The 17,157-nt window shown below is 33.5% G+C and overlaps 1 protein-coding gene across 3 annotated transcripts in view; it reads left to right on the top strand.

Moving 5' to 3' along the window:
- Window positions 1-17,157, top strand: part of TPK1 (thiamin pyrophosphokinase 1) — a 506,842-nt gene that overhangs the window by 342,537 nt on the left and 147,148 nt on the right. The window lies entirely within an intron of this gene.

The following is a 17,157-nucleotide window of genomic DNA, read 5'->3' as shown; positions in this document are numbered from 1 at the left end:
ATGCTTATGTACTTAGTACTTATTGGAGTTCACACTTTTAAGAGAGCATATATAAGGAGGAGTCTCCAGAAGCCCACAAGCCCACTCTCTCGGAAGTGGAGTCCGATTCATTCCAACTTCCATCTTTGTGCTGGCTGGGAACTTTGGAAGATTCACAAGTCAGGATTCAGTGGAGAAGATTCACAAGTCACAGAAGCCCACAAGCCCACTCTCTTGGAGTCATTGTCAGATTCATTCCAACTTCCACCTTTGTGCTGGCTGAAGAGAATCGAAGGAGGAGAGGCTGAAGCTAGGAGAGGCAAAGGACTAGCGGCAAGAGTTCTTAGAACCAGGGAGAGTATTTTGAAGACGATAGTAAGGGATCTGAACTTTAACAGCTGGCTGCATTTGAGGTGATTATTATACAGAACTGAAACTAAGGCTGCTCCTAGAAGTCACTCAAGAAACCTGATCTCAGAGAATATTATATTTTAGAGAAGAGAACATTACATCCACCTCTCTTTACATAGCCAGTGACTTCCCCCAAGGAACTTCCATTCTAGGAGAAGGAGGAAGATGACATTAAAGGGTTAGGACAAAAAACAAAAGATTCTTGTCAAAGCTCAGGGCACCATACCAGATTACAAAAGTCAGTCACTGCCCCCAAACAGTTTACATTGTTTGCAGACATAACCTCCCTCCTAGATTATTCTTTGATATCTTTGTGGATTTCCATTTTCTAATTTAAATTTCATTTCTCCAATGTAATTTTCATAACTGTGGAAAGCAAATAAATGGACATCCATTTCTCACACTTCCTATATCTTTGCCTAATTTTCTTCTTTATGCGTTGTTGTTGTTGTTGTTGTTGTTGCTGAGGCAATTGGGGTTAAGTGACTTGCCCAGGTCACACAACTAGAAGTGTTAATGTCTGAGGCCAGATTTGAACTCAGGTCCTTCTGACTTCAGGGCTGGTGCTCTATTCACTGTGGCACCTAGCTGCCCCTCTCCTTTATACAGGAAATAAAAGATTGTTTTCTGCTGTGCCTTGTAGATAACATTTTGACTCTTTTTAAATGTGTTCAAAACAGTGGATTTCATAGACCTACCTGTGAAGACCGCATATTTTAAAATCAGCCAGAGTCAGGAATTCAGATTAGGGGAAAATCGTCAATCTTTATTCTCAGTGAAGAAAGATCAGAGGTGGAAGAGAATCGGCGATAGCAATGTATACAGCTGAGTCAAGAAGCTAGCTAGACCAGCAGCCACACAACCAGCAGCTACCAGCATACAACCCAGTCCAATCTCTCCCCTAGCCTCTCTTTCTGTCTCTCTGCCTCCACCCACCAAAATTGTCATTTCCTATACAACACATCAGGACTTGCACGGGGGGGGGGGGCATTCTTTATCCAAGCATGTATATTAAAAGAGTATAGTGCAATTACTATTTAGCCTCACGTGCTTGGGACCTCAGTGCATCAACTCAAGCCTCAGCCCATTACACCCACCATACTCTGGTTTAGGATATACTTACATTATTATCTTTATTTCTTCCTAATGATATTTGACATCAAATTAACAGGTCTTAGTGAGTTCTCAATGTCATTGGAAATGTTCTTGGTATTGTTGAGATTCAGAAGCAACCCCCAAAGGTTGGGGTCACAGACTGATGTCATGAGGTATCTCAAAAAAAATTGCAGGCTTAAACCCATATCCAAGTCAGGGGCCAAAGTTTATTGTAATTGTAACTCTAATTGAAGTGTGCTAAGTTCCAAAAAATTTAGCAAAGAACCAGGAGCAAGGAGATACATTTATCCATTTCTTCATATCATTGATATGCTCATATTATGGCCTAGAGGTAAAACTAAGGAGAGTCTCAGGAATTTGGTTATCATTGACCAGCAGATCTAGGACTACTCTAAAGCCAGAAAACTTTAGAATCATTGATACACAGATTATCAGAACAATAGCACTCTAAGATTAGAGAATTTCAAGATCACTAAAGTTTAAGGGAAGAAATTTTATTATATTCCTAGGCTAGAAGACTTTTTACATCATCTATGGGACAGATTGTTAGAACAATAGATAGCACTCTCAGGTAGTGGTGATGGTGGGAGGAACTCGGGATCACAGATTCTAAAACCAGAAGACTTTAGAATCATTGACAGATTGTTAGAATAGAAGCACTCTAAGATCAGGGGGACCTCCTTACTGTTCTTTCCCCTATAAGCTATGTTCCATCAGTATGGCTAGAGATGTGGTAGAGAGAATTCATGCTTGAGGTTGGCTTTGTTTACTTTGTGCTACTTCTAGAATGTCTTCTAACTACAATTCTACTAGTCAAACATGCATGGTTTGCTAATAAAAGAATAAACAGGTTATGAATTGAAATTCATATTATCATAAATTATTGATCATATAGTCAAGTTATACAGTTTAATGATTTTTCATATCTCCATATTTAGTATCGACCTAGATTTATAAGATATGTAAAGCTGTTCCAACATATATAGGGACATAGTGACATATAATATGGGAAGAGAAATTATCTTTTAGGATACCACAAAGTCTAAGAATGTTTGTGACAAAAAACATTAGCAATATCATCCCAGAAAGAATATAATATACAGAGTAACATTCTGCTTTCAACTTTTTCTTTTAAGTGCATAATGTGCTTCTATGAGCATGAAAATGATTTTTTTAAAGTGTTCCAAAGAATCAGGCATAATCCCACCACCATTATGTTTACAACAAAGAAGATGAATAGTTAGAAAGGCACACTTAAGTACACTCATGCATTATAAAGGAGCTAAGGAACTTTTATTGTTGTTCTGGAGGGAAAATAGAAACATAATAATGCCTACTTAAATGCATTTGAATATAATGTAACAAGTCATCATCTTCTTCCTAGAGCACTGATTCAATTCCACATTACTGGATTTTCCAAATAACTGAAGTTTAACTGTTTTAGTAACCAGACTTTTAATTTTAGAAATTTTATTGATATTTCCAATAATTTGACATTCCAATAAGCTTACATTTATATAAATTACATTTATGTAATTTATGTAATACTCTAAAATTTACATGCTTTCGCAAACTTGGCCATATTTGATCAGTATGTCCCAGAATATATATGAGTCAGAGATATATGGGCAAGCAAAGAATAGGTGAATAATTTATTGAGTGGTCCAGGAAAAGTCAAAACCTTGAGCTGGGCAGAAAGACTTGAAAGCTTGTCTAATGTCTGTTTTGCCTTTGTGACATAATGATATCCTAAGGAGGTAACTAATGCATTTATAGCTATCAATCCCTACATGATAAGGTTGTCCTGACATTATACTATTTCCTGATGATTGTTTCTTTCCTTTTTTCTTATTAGAACCTCTTCACTTTCATCATCTCTTATTTTTTTATCTTTTTTATCTCTTTTCCTTCCTCTCTGCCTCCCTCCCTCCCTTCCTTTCTTTCTCCTTTCCTCCCTCTCTTCTTCCCTTCAACAATGTTTTCAAATGTTTTAAATGCATAAACTAAATAATAGATTACAAAGAAAATGGAAATCTGTTTATCAAATTAATTACTATTGATAAAGAGATGTGGAAAAACTTTGAAAGTTTAGCAATTAAGATTGAGAGAAATTTTAGATTTGTACAGCAGCCTTCATTTGCAAATGAGGAAAATGGAGCTGAACATAGTGAATTGAGTCACCAAGGTCATGTAGCCTTGAAATTTTTTCTTCTAAGACCTCTGGGTGATGACTAAAAACCATTACATTGAATTCCCAATCCCTATATTTATGCCCACCTGCATTTTTGATCTCCTTCACAAGCTAATTATACAATATTTCAGAGTCTGATTCTTTTTGTACAGCAAAATAACGATTTGGTCATGTATACTTATTGTGTATCTAATTTATATTTTAATATATTTAACATCTACTGGTCATCCTGCCATCTGGGGGAGGAGGTGGGGGGTAAGAGGTGAAAAATTGGAACAAGAGGTTTGGCAATTGTTAATGCTGTAAAGTTACCCATGCATATAACCTGTAAATAAAAGGCTATTAAATAAAAATAAAAAAAAAAAAATTTTTTTTCTTCTAGTTCAGGAAAGTGCTATTTTTGCCCTAACACATTTACTAGCGGCAAAATACCATTTACTTTGGGAAGTGTTCCCATCAGAGATCTAACTTTAAAAAGGAATACCCTTTTAAAGTATTATTTTATCTTAGCCTTAGAGTTCATTTTTTTCTCTAAAAGGCAAAATTACATGTCTAAATATTATTAAAAAACATTCTCTTCCTACATTTATGACACTATTATAAAGCAAAACAATATCCCCAAATTTCCAGATTCCTTTCAGGTACTCAGTAAGTAATGACTTTATAAAAATTTGCTTTGTGTCCTACTTTAAAAAAGTTATTCCCATCACATTCAGTTTTATATCCACCGATACATTTGCCTTCTCATAAAGCACAGCTGATCCACTGTCATAAATATGTGTACCAAAAGTAGGGTAAATTCTTTTGGTGGTTGGAAATAATACTAAAAACCTAATTAGTTCATAAAATTATTAACACAAATCCATGGTTTTGTATCTTATATATGTATATAATCCATTTTTTATTCAGTTCAGTCACAAAGCTTTTTTTTTTTTTTAACCAATCCAAATGTACAGAAAGGAAATTTTTTCTCAAAGGGCTATAACTGTTTTAGTAAAATAAGAAAAATATATTTTATATTTGCATAACTAAACAGAAACAACAACAAAAAGCTTTCGTGTTACCTTGCTAAATACCAGTAAAAATGACTTGTGTGGCTTTCAGGCGTCATTCCTCAGGCTTAGGTCTGAGATCAAATCTTATTATCCTCTCTACATTCATTTAGAGCTAAGTGCTTAAAAAAGTTGTCCTATTCTAGTGTCAAGCTCTGAAATGGTGTGTCTTGACATTATTTCAATTTTAGTAGTTCTTCTGGTCACTGTGGCATATGGGAGCTCCCATGTCTACAAGTGTGTTGCTTTATAGTACATTGCATGCTATATTTGATCTTGTAAATTTTTATCCCTGCACTAGTCTGATTTGGAATTTCAAAGAATATAGACAAAGCCATAAACAAAGTTGATCTAACTGGATCATTTATTGAATCATATGTGTCACTTGGAAAAATTCCTTCTAGACATAGAGGGACTGGTGTAGTCTACCCTTTTGTCACACAATGGGACTTCTAGGGAACCTCTTCTTTAATGGGGTGAAACATTGGCCATCATTCTTATACTCTCCAGTTCTTCAAGACTCTACCTTTATACTTGAAGACAAAGAATTTCCCCCAAAAGAAGGAGTTTAAAAGGTATCTAATATACTATGAAAATCAGGAATGGGTATACTGCAACAACAAGACTATACAATGATCAATTCTGATGGATGTGGCTCTCTTCAACAATGAGATAATTCAAACCAGTTCCAATTGTTCAGTGATGAAGAGATCCATCTACACCCAAAGAGACGTGGGACCCGAGTATGGACCACAACATAGCATTCTTACTCTTTCTGTTGTTGTTTGCTTGTATTTTGTTTTCTTCCCAATTTTTTTTTCTTCTTGATCTGATTTTTCTTGTGCAGCAACATATATACATATATTTGATTTAACATATATTTTAACATATTTAACATGTGTTGGATTACCTGCTATCTAGGGGAGGGGGTGAGGGGAAAGAAGGGAAAATTTGGACAAAAGCTTTTGCAAGGGTCAATGTTAAAAAAATTACCCCTGCATATGTTTGTAAATAAAAAGTTTAATTAAAAAAAAATCAGGAATGAGACAGGCATTTTATTCACCTCATACACACAAAAGGAATGCTAAACAACCTGTTACACAAAAACAAACTTAAGAGGTCCCAGTGACTCATAATTAGCTACCTTTGGCAAGAAAATTGATATTCAATCCTCCTCAAAACAAAGCAGTTTGTGGAAATATTTCACCTTTCCTCTTTACTATCCAAATAACTCCTGATATATTCCTTCTAGTTAAACAGTTAGTCATGGATCAAACATCTTGTTTGTGGCTGACTTCTGCAGAAGCTTTCCACATCACCTACTTGCCCCACTCATTCAACGCAGGGCTTTTAGCTTCTTGGACTTATGACATCACCACCAAAATTAGGAAGCTACTTAAGGGGTGATATGCAATTACCTAGTCAGGAAAATTAATCAATAAATATTTATTATTATGAACCTCTTCTATGCTAAGTACCAGATATATAAAGAAGGGCAAAAGCTAATTCCTGCTCTCAAGGAGAAATAAAAGCAACTGTATGTTGCATTTATTGTAGTCCTTGTGATATGTGAAAATTACCAGTTGAAATTTGTTAAACATATATACTTGTTGTTTTATCTATATACATATGTATTTGTATACTTATGATACACACACACACACACAATTTGCCCAAGATCACACAACTATGGACAATAATAGAACCAAGAGATGAAGCTTGGCGTGATGGAATAAGCTCTGCCTTTAGAGTCCGATGACTGATATCACCTCTAGGACGTCCATGATCTTAGTCAAATTACTAAAACTCTCTTGAGCTCAGTTTACTCATCTGTAAATGAAGGGGTAAAAGGGCCCTTTTAGCTCTAAATTTTTGGTCCCACTACAGCCCTTTATGGATCAACATTTAAGCGCCTACTGCGTGTAGAAAACAGCATTAGACATTAAGGCAAATATAAGTTTTAGATAAGACAGGAAACTTTGTCATCATTAAACATACCCAACTCTAGAGATATATCAACCTTTATACTTTTCTAGTCCACCAAGATTTCCTTCCTTTCCTGACTGGCTAAAAACTCAGATCTGGCAACACACTATGATCAGAGCACTAATGACCAGCGTTCTAGACAAAATTGCAGCCATCTAGCAAGGAGACCTTTAGCAAATTCATTTATTTACTCTTCATAATGAACTGTCAAATGTAAATAATCATATATATAACTAGCCACTTGGCAGAATGGTATCAAGATAAAATGAGGTTAAATAATGGAAAGAGGCTGAGGCTCTGGCCTCAGGGCAAACACACACACATACACACAAAAGAAAAAACTTTCAACTTTGTGAGTTTTTACTGGCTATGAAAGAGAGGGAAAAAAATGAAAATGATTTTACTATTATGTAAAAGGATGAGTGGAGCACTAGGGAGTCAGTGCTTGCCACATAACACACAGTTCCTTCATTTTACATATTAAGGCATGATGGGATTGAAAAGGACAGAACATATCAGGAAGTTGCTTGAAGTTGGATTTCAAAAAAAAAGTATAAAGGTAGCCAGAAGAGTGTTGGGGTTCAAGGAGACCCCCAAAAGGTTGGGGTTCAAGACCAGAATCAGAATTCTCTAAAGAATTTGTTGGCTCAGACCCATCTCCAGGTCAAGGGGCAAAGTTTATTATAATTGTAATTGCTAATTAAAGCAGGTTAAATTCCAAAAAATGTTAGCAAAGAACCAGGATCAGGAAAGATAAATTTATAGGAAAAAGAGAAACCAGATGTTTTGTTCACTGATATGCTAATTTTTTGGCTTAAAGGTGGAGTTGGGGAGTGACTTTGTGTGCAGGTGTAATGCCCATAATTCTCTGGGCCAAGCTCATCAGTAACCTTCCAGAGGTGTGTTTTTAGGCCTGAAATGTCACTAGGTGAAGTGATGAATACCCAATTTTGTTCTGCACCTATGTCGACTTTAAGCACCTTATTATTACTGCTCATTAGTCTCAGAAATTCTGTTATCACTGATCACTATTACCAGCCAACAATGTTTGCAGACATAGCATCCTGTTCATATAGAGTAAACTGGGGCAAGATAACCTAGGGGAAGAAATATGTCATTTCTAACTATGTTACTCTCAAGACCAGGTAGCTTTAGAGTTATGACATACTTCCTAATGGCTAAACCATGTCAAGAGTATTAAAACTATAGTAAAATCCAAAGTATTACATATATTTGTCTGTTCCTGAAACACATTTTCTCACAGAAAGTTCTAGGAATCTAATCTGGATAAAAGAATGGCAAAAGCAACAACAATCCAAACAATTTAAAATTCCTGAGAGCACTGGCTTTTTGAAAAGTACCAGTATTCAACTATAAAAATATAATGTTCTTTCTTGTCTACAAGAAAGGAAGGTGAGAAACAGTGCTATTCATTGTTCAAATCTTGATTTATACCTTAAGAAAATGGCTGCCACTCTCTGTGATTTCAGGAAGGCTGTGTATCAAGGAGCAATTACTCGAAGAATTGAAAGCCAGTCTAGGGTTATGAATAAACTCTGAGAAGATTTGACCTTCTCTGTCAAATGATAAAGCCATAAATATATTGGCAATTCTGCTTTGTGGTAAGTAGTACCTGTTGTTCTCCATCCCTTTAGAGTTTTTAGGATATCTTAAATTGGTGCTAACAAAACTAAAATAACATCTTTATGACATTAAAAAAAATTAGAGCTTCAGAAAAGCTAAACAAGAGAGGAAATCGATTTCTTGTGTATAATTTCTCTCAATGTACCTGACTGTAGAGAGTGGTCACTTTCAAGTAGCCCTGAATAGTGCCAATCTGGTAAATAGGCACTACTCCAGACCATGTGATAAGTTGGCTGAAATTAAGTGAGCACAAGTGACTTTTGAATAGGATGGCAACTTAATAAGCATTTCCCTCTTCATATTTCTTAAATATTAAATTTTCTTTGGACTATGACATTCTTGCTTTAATGAAATCAGTTTCACTATAGATATTTAGGAAAGAGAACTTTTGTGGATTTTGTACTAGGTTTTAAAGTATTTATTCACTTTTATTTGTATACTGCTAGAGAGGCAAGGGGGATGGTGCTTTTCTTTTTTTGAATCATTCAACCCTTTGGGAAAAGATCAATTATAATGATATAAGCAAAGGAGATCTAGTTTGCTTTGTTTTGTTTTGAGAGAAAAATTCTCTACTGTTCTGAAAGTTTAAAAATAAAGGGAAAAGGACATTCAATAAAAGTGTTTAAATTATTCCTAATTCTTTATTATGTTCAGTTATCAGAGGGGGGAAAATAAGAAGTGGAGACAGAGGTTTCAGAGACAGTAAAAGAGACAAAAGCAAAGTAATAAAGACAGAAGAGATAAATGCACAGGAGAAAAATTAAACTAGAGATAGGGGAAGTTGAGAAAGGTTTGTATGTAATAAAGTCTGTTTATATGCATAATATCTTTCACTTCTCTGTGACAAAGATTTCAAAAAATTCTTATAGTTACTTAAAAGAGTTTTAAAAGTGTTGCTTCAATATTTGCAGTTTTTGATAGCTATGGTTAGCTTATCAGCCTACAATATCACTAGTCTAAATAATTGAACATCTTTGAATTGTTTTCTTTACAATTCAAATGTGCACAACTAAATTTCAGTAAATCAACAAAAATCGGCTATATAAGAAACCTGTCTGCAATTTTTTTCTTGAGGAACTTCAGGAAATATTATTTTTATGGGGAAAAAAGAACCAGAACTTTATTTTAATAGATAACAAGTATAAAGTTGTATGTAATATCAGTTGTAATCATTCTTTTATGTTGTTTTGCTTAACTGTTTGCGGATATTGGCCCTTATATTGGATTTGGTTTTTAGTCAGTTGGTGCTTGTATTCTTGAAATCAAATGTATCATTTTTCTTTTTTAAAAAGAGAGGGTTTAATTTTATTCAGTTTATATGGTAATGACCAAGAGTCTATAATGTAGTCACAGAAAGTATGAAGATACTACTTTACAAGACTTCTTTTTTTAATGGTTATGTCCAGAAAGATCAGAAGATAGGTGAAGTAGGCAAAATACTTCCCACTTTCCAAAACATCAAAGTTGTGGATTTTGTCTACTGAAAATGAAGAAAGCGAGGGTGTGTGTGTGTGTGTCTGTGTATTCTGGTAAAAGTTGCCTTTTAGAAAATATTTTGAAATAATATTACTAATATTAGAAAATTTAGAAAATCTAGAATATTATCCAGAATACTGGCAAAATTGGGGGCTGTTTTTATAACTATAAGAAAAGTTTTGTGGAGGCCTGTTTATGTACTCTGTGTTCATAAAGAGAAATGACACAAGTTTTTGCTTTTTCTTATTCATTCATTTACTTTTCAATTTATTCCTTTCTTCATTCTCCCACTCTTGTTTATTCACTTATTCTAGTGCTTAATGCAGTTCCTGGCATATAAGAGGCACTTAATAAATGTAGTAGCTGGCAGACTCATTTGTTCTTTCATTTTGTGGTGTAATTATTCCTTTAATTTACTTATTTGCATATATTTTTTACTTATTTGTTTATACTGTTTACTTACTGTGTAAGTAAAAAAAAAAAAAAAGTAGCCTTTCATGAATAGAGTAAAATTATTTCTAGATTATTAGGACTGATTCATAGCTCCAGTAGCAGTGAATTAGTATATCTACCTTCCCTCAGTCTGCAAGCATTGAAAATTTCCAACCTCAATAATTTTTCCTGATTTAATGAGACTATCTCAAGTGAGTTAGCTTAAATTTTCATTTCATTTATGATTAGTGATTTTGATAACTTTTTCAAATGATTATGAATAATTATTCTTTTCAAAAATATTTTTATCCTTTCATTTATCTATTGAAGAATGGATTAGTCATTTATTCTGTTACATTCTTATATATATTGGAGGCCAGACGTTTATAAGAGATGCTTAATGTAAACCTTTTTTCTACTATATATTTTCTTATTATAACTGTAGGAAAGTTTTTTTTTTAATTATTCTTATCGATTTAGAAACAGCATGATATAGAAGATAAAGAACTAATTTCAGAACCAGCAAGATGTGGATTTAGGCATCTACCACATATTGATTGTGTGATGCTGGACAAATTGCTTAATTTTTTGGCATTACTAAGTAATTCTTTAAGACCATAAGTTTTAAAAAAAAAGATGTCAACCTGCATTGGTAAAAGGAGTCTGTCCATGGGGAGTTCCTACTACCAGTAAAAATCACAGGTTCATTTGCTATTGTGAGAAATTATTATTTCTCTTGCATTAATAACCAACTATTCAATAAGAATCAAGTTTTGTTCCCCCCCCCCCTTTTTCCTATTTCCTCTTATATCAAACAATGTGAATCTAAAACCCCAGATAGAATGGCTAAGAATCAAAGATAGTAAAAGAAATTCTAAGTTTAGGTTAACAGATGCATTCTTGATCATTGTATTTATTCAGATGGCTCTGGAAAAATGTGGATCCTTTTTTTTTGTCAGACACATGACATGGGAATTTATAAGTTTCTTTGTTTAAGACTTGGGTGATCCAAGTCACATACTCCAAGAAACTCATTAGAATACATCCCAAATTCTCATTGTAATATTCATTTTCTCATTAATTGCTAACTAATCAGAGTTGATTGCTATTCTCAGGAATCCCTGTACTTCCAAGGGCAGACAGACTGAGAGTCTGCTGCCACTAGAGGTTTTTAGTTAAAAAGATATGAGGATATAACCATTTTTTTTTAAATTAATGAACATGCTGGCATTATTAATAAAATGATTGTTGTGAAGAAATTATGTTATGTTAAACCTTTTAAAATACCATACTTTATCTAAAATAAAAATGGTCATTATATAACATTCTCTCTCTGGTGTTTAAATTTATATTCTATCAAATTACTATTCTATTCTCTTAGCAATTATGATTAGTTCCTTCCTTGGTACTTTATGTTTATAGGAGATTAGGCTTTTGTAAGCATAGTCTTCTAAGTTAATGAACAAACCCTTCTTAAGGGCCTATTCTTTCCCAGGTACTGTGCCAGGTTGTGCAAAGAATGAAATAATCCCTATTTGCAAGGAATTGGGTTATAATTTCTAATCTACTTTATTGATTTACACTTTCTACTTCTACCAAGACTACTTAGGTTTGCTAATTGTAGTTTTGTGTTATAATTGGAGAAAAAATAATGTCAACCTTATATCTTTCTGACTTTTTTTTTTCCTTCGTTTTCTTCTTAATAGTCCTGAGTTTTTGTTTCAGCATATGGATTTTGTTTTTATTTTCTATCTTCACAAGAAATTTAATTGGTATAATTCTAAAGGTGTCGGTGAAGTTGTGTATTGTCACAATTTTTACATACTAGCATCCCCTATTTATCAGCTATGAGCAGCTTTCTAGTTTTCAATGAAAACTGTTTGATTGTTATAATTAAATCCCTAATATTTAATATATTTTGTTCTTATTATAAATACTTGTTCTTTTTATTTATCTCTTCTGCTAATTTCTGGCAGTATCAGAGAAATGATTATTTTTGTGGACATATTTTGTATTCTCAATGAAGCTATTTGTTCGTTTGTATATATGTTTATAATCCTCTAAGCTTTTTAAATAAACCATCATATTATCTACAAGTAAAGAATGTGTTGTGGTCAGGTTTTATTCTCTTAAATTTCTTTCTCTTGTCATAGTGAATTGAAAGCTGGCCTTGGAGTCAGGAAAACCTAGCTTCAAATACTGTTTCTGGTTGTGTGAACTCGAGCTAATCGCTTAATTTCCCAGTGTCTCATGCAACCTTCAAAGTCTGCAAGTTTCAAAATAGCTGTTGATCTATCTTGATAAGAGGGAGTTTCCAATGAACTCACAACCAGATGGATGGATGGATAGATAGACCCCTTTCCTCTTCTATTTGTCATATTCCAAGTGATTCTTTAATTTCTCAACTTTATTGAATAATCTTGCAGTTCAAATTAGGGATCTTCACTGTGTGCATTATTTAGTATACTTTCTTTGTTATTAAAGACCTAGAATTTGTTGACTTTATTTCTCAGTAGATTAAATTTCAGGATACTCAGTGTCATAATTTGTATCAGTTTTTATTCTGCTTTCTGTTTCCACTGTTCCCAGACAATTTTCTTATGTGCTTCACTGGGATATGTAACATTTGTATTTTTTAAAAAGTCTTTTCTTAGTGACCAGTATTGGCTAGATTGTCCCACTGAACTCTATTTTCTTGCTTTTTTGTTTGTTCATTTTTGGGTTTGTTTTGTTTTGTTTTGTTTTGTTTTGTTTTGTTTGTTTTTTGTTTTGTTTGTTTTTTGTTTTTTTTTGCTTTGGTTTATAGAGAACTCATCTTTTTCCAATTATGCTCTTTTAGTTTTCTTTATTTAAAAAAAAGTAATTTTATTCCTTTATATTGCTTGTTATCCCAATATTTTTCATTTTCTAAATAGATCATTCTAATCCTTTTATAGTCTATATCTTTATTAATATTTTCTACAACTTTTCCACAAATCACTTATTATAATATTTTTGAAGATCTTTATCTGACCTACCTGTACCAGTCACAAATCTTATTTCAATCATTATATATGTTACTTACATGTTTCTTAATTTAACCTCAATTAAAAGTTAAAATCATTCTGAAAGTTCTTGGAATAGTTTTATTCTCTCTTCTGGAGACTTTGTTGTATTATTGCTCTTATTTGTTTGTTTTTCCTCCTTGGAGGAAGTATGGGGATTTTTTGAGGCAGAAATGAAGAGGGAGAACATTTCAGAAACAAGAAATGACTAGTATACAAGTATAGAGAGGAAAGATGGAATAAGAAGAATAGCAATAAGGTCCACTTAAATGGGCCATAGAATATGGATAAGGGGAATGATTTTAAAACCAGTTAGAGGAGTGTATATTTTATCCTAAAAGCAATAGTAGACCACTAGAGTATATTGAGTGGAACGATGTTATGGTCAGACCATACTTTTCCTAGGCAAGTTCAATATTATCCTCAACTCCTCACTTTTTCCTCACTTGATATGTATAATCAGTCATCAGGTCCTGTTTTTGTTTCCACATTTTAGATAGTTAGACACATATATACACATATAATGTGTGTGTGTGTGTGTGTGTGTGTGTGCGTGCATATATCTCCTTTCCATTTTTACCACTATTTCCATCCTAATTCTGGTCCTTATTACCTCTCCCCTACATGCTGGAAATTGAAAGAGATGTTATAGAAGTAGAAACTGTGAGATTTGACTATCAGTTAGATATCTGTGATGATGATCTAAGTTTGTGAACCTGTAAGACTGGAAAGATGATGTTTCTCAGCAGAAATAGAGAAGTTTGGATGAGGGATGAATCTTTGGGGAAAAGATAATGATGAATTATGTTTTCAATATGTTGAATTTGACATATTGCTTAGACTTCCCAGCTCAAAATATTCATTAGTTACTACTGTAGGCCTACTGTAGTTCCTGAGAACTATGGTAAGATATATATATATATCAGTGAATCATTTGTATAGAGGTGCTAAATAAATCCATGGAAGCTGATAAGATCACCAAGTGAGATAATACAGAGAGTAAAGAGAAGAAGATTGAGGGCAAGTGTACCTGAATTTAGAAGATATGATTTAGATGAAGTTTCAATAAGGAAGAATGAAAAAAAAATTGGTCAAATGGGTAGAAGGTGACCTAGCAAAGAGTATTTTCATGAAAACAAAGAGAAGAGGACATATTCAGGAGGAGATGGTGGTCAATAATATCAAATGCTTTAAAGACCTCAAGAATGAAGAGTATTACAAAAAAAGTATTACAAAAAGTCGATCAAATTTGGCACTTTACAGTTCAGTGGTAACTTTCATTTCATTGATGAGACCTGAATCCAAATCTTTGACAAAATGGTGGCAATGAGTATAAAATAGCTTTCCCCTCCACTCCCCCTGCAAGAGTTTGATGAAGAGGGGAAGAGATAGATATAAGGTGTAATAGCTTATAGAAATTATTGTGTCTAATGAAGGGAAGTGAGCTTGTTTGCTGGAAATAAAGGAACTAGTCACTAAGATAATAAAAATCCTCGGTATTAAATGTCATCTTTCCCACCTATAGATTCTTAATAACACTTAGCCTGTGCTTCTCATATTCTAGTCAGCATTATGGGTATTAGTTCAATTCAGTAAACATTTATTAGAGGCTAACTATCATATGAAACTTTTTCCTATACTATTTATACAGACAATTAATTCCTTATATTTCAAATACCAAAAATGAAAATCAGAGGAAAATTGTTTCCGTGTTGTATAGTGGAAAGGGTAAGAGCCATTTTTTTGCCATTGGAATGGTTCTATATGAAAACTTTAAAAAAGAGCCAATCTAAACATGCTTAACTACATAATTATAATGATGATGATGATAACTAACATTTATATAACATTTTAACATATGCAAAGTAATTTATATTATATTATCCCATTTGAGTTGATCCTTACAACAATCTTGTGGGGGGTGTTAAAATTCAGTTCCCTAAAGAATTTTTAATTCTTACCCCAAACAAATCCTTTACTGCTGTGATGATTTTTCTACAACAAAAAAGCTCTTCTTTAAAAAAACAAAACAAAAGGCAGGTATGTGTACAGTATTTCAGGAGTATTATTAGCACAAATGGGGAAAAAATACTAGACACATACTACTCTATAAACTATCTCATACATTAACTGTGATATGTTCCTGAGATACAGGAACAGTTTATGTTGTTTATTTGGACAGGAAAATAATTGGAACAATTCAAGTGGTTCTCTCCCCCACCATTCAACCTGGATGCACAGCCAAGAAGCTACTCAGTTAACTGCAGAGCTTATCTCTTTTGGGTCTCCTGATGAATAGCTAAACTAGAAGAAAAGAGGAGTCTGGTGGAAGAAAGTGCTTGTTTGTACTCATTGTAATCTTAGTAGTTGATTATCTACTGTGGGAGTATCTCCACATGCTTATCTATTACTTTGCAGAAGAATTGGGAGCAGTTAGTAAAATAAGCTGGAGAGAAAGTTGAAATATTGGCTAGAATACTTATTTTGCCAGCCACACATTTTCATATTACAAAAATCTTTTTTTTTTTAGGGAGGTGGATCTGGTCAATATATTGCCTGACTTTTTCCCCACAAATGCCAAAAAGAAAAATCTTGTATTGCTTTTGAACTAGACTACCTAAAGAGATACTCAATTTATAATTCCTAGAATCATGTTTCAATAGGGAGATCAAATTGGCAAAACTAAATTTAGATATGTTATTATTCTAGAAGGATTTCTCAGAAGTTTTCCTAAAGCATTTAAAATATATGCCCATCCACATTCATATCTCTTCTTCTCCCACCCTCAACTGCATACCAAGTGGGATATCTCCCCCCAGAGATATCTCACAAAATGTAGGGTATTTTAAAAGTTAAAATTGTTAGAAATTCTCAACAGTTTTTCAACTTTGAATTTTCAAAAGGTTTTTCAAAGATTTTCTTTTCATGTTTTACAATATTATTGGTAAGGAGGTATAGTATTTTTCTTTAATTTCTCCAGAGCTATTCAGGAAAAAAAAAAAGGAAGGTAAGGATGGAGAGATTAAGAAAAAAATGCAGCAAATATCCATTGAGAACTACTTACTATGTGAATGGCATTGTGCTAGGTGCATAATATAATAGTCGGTCAATAAAAGCATTTACCAGATTTCCCTTCCTACAATATGGCAAGCACTATATAAGTGCTAGCGATTCAAATATGACAAAAAAAGTCCCTATCCTCAAGTTACTTACAATCTAATGGAAGGAGACAATACACTAAAGGAAGCTGAAAGAGAGAAGGAAGAGGAAGGTAAAGAGGAGGGAAGAATGGTAGCAGAAATTGAAAGGAGATCAGCCATGTGAAAAATGAAGTGGTAACTTGGCTTGGGTACCTTCCACAAGTGGAAGTATTGGGATGATATCTTACTTGAATTTTCCAGTAAGAGGAATCTCAATCAGAGAGAACATAGTGTATTAATGAAATGGGTGTCTCAGGCAAGACTGATGCAATCTTATACGATAATGAGGTTCCCAGGGGCATGATACAGAAATCCAAAGTGATACAGCCAGGAGGGAAATGAGATGAAGCAAAAATGATACAACCATGTGTACTCATAAACGAAAGCATTTTGCTAGGGCTCTTGGAATATTAAAAGGCAAAAGTGATAATAGCCTGTCCTAAATTAATTTATATTCTAAAAAGAGGAAACAACATTTAGTGGGATGATGGCCAGGAAAAGAGTGTTTCATCTGAGTAGCTTAAAGAAAGGTGAGTGAAACTATAGTGCAGTTAAGTTTACATTTTCCTGATAGGGTTTAGTAAGTATTGCTCTAAGTAAATATAAGGTAATTAGAGATGAGAGAA

Source organism: Sarcophilus harrisii, chromosome 5, assembly GCF_902635505.1.
Source record: "Sarcophilus harrisii chromosome 5, mSarHar1.11, whole genome shotgun sequence".
NCBI lineage: Eukaryota > Metazoa > Chordata > Mammalia > Dasyuromorphia > Dasyuridae > Sarcophilus > Sarcophilus harrisii.
Note: the sequence above shows the minus strand (reverse complement) of the source record. Positions and strands in the feature narration are given on the sequence as shown.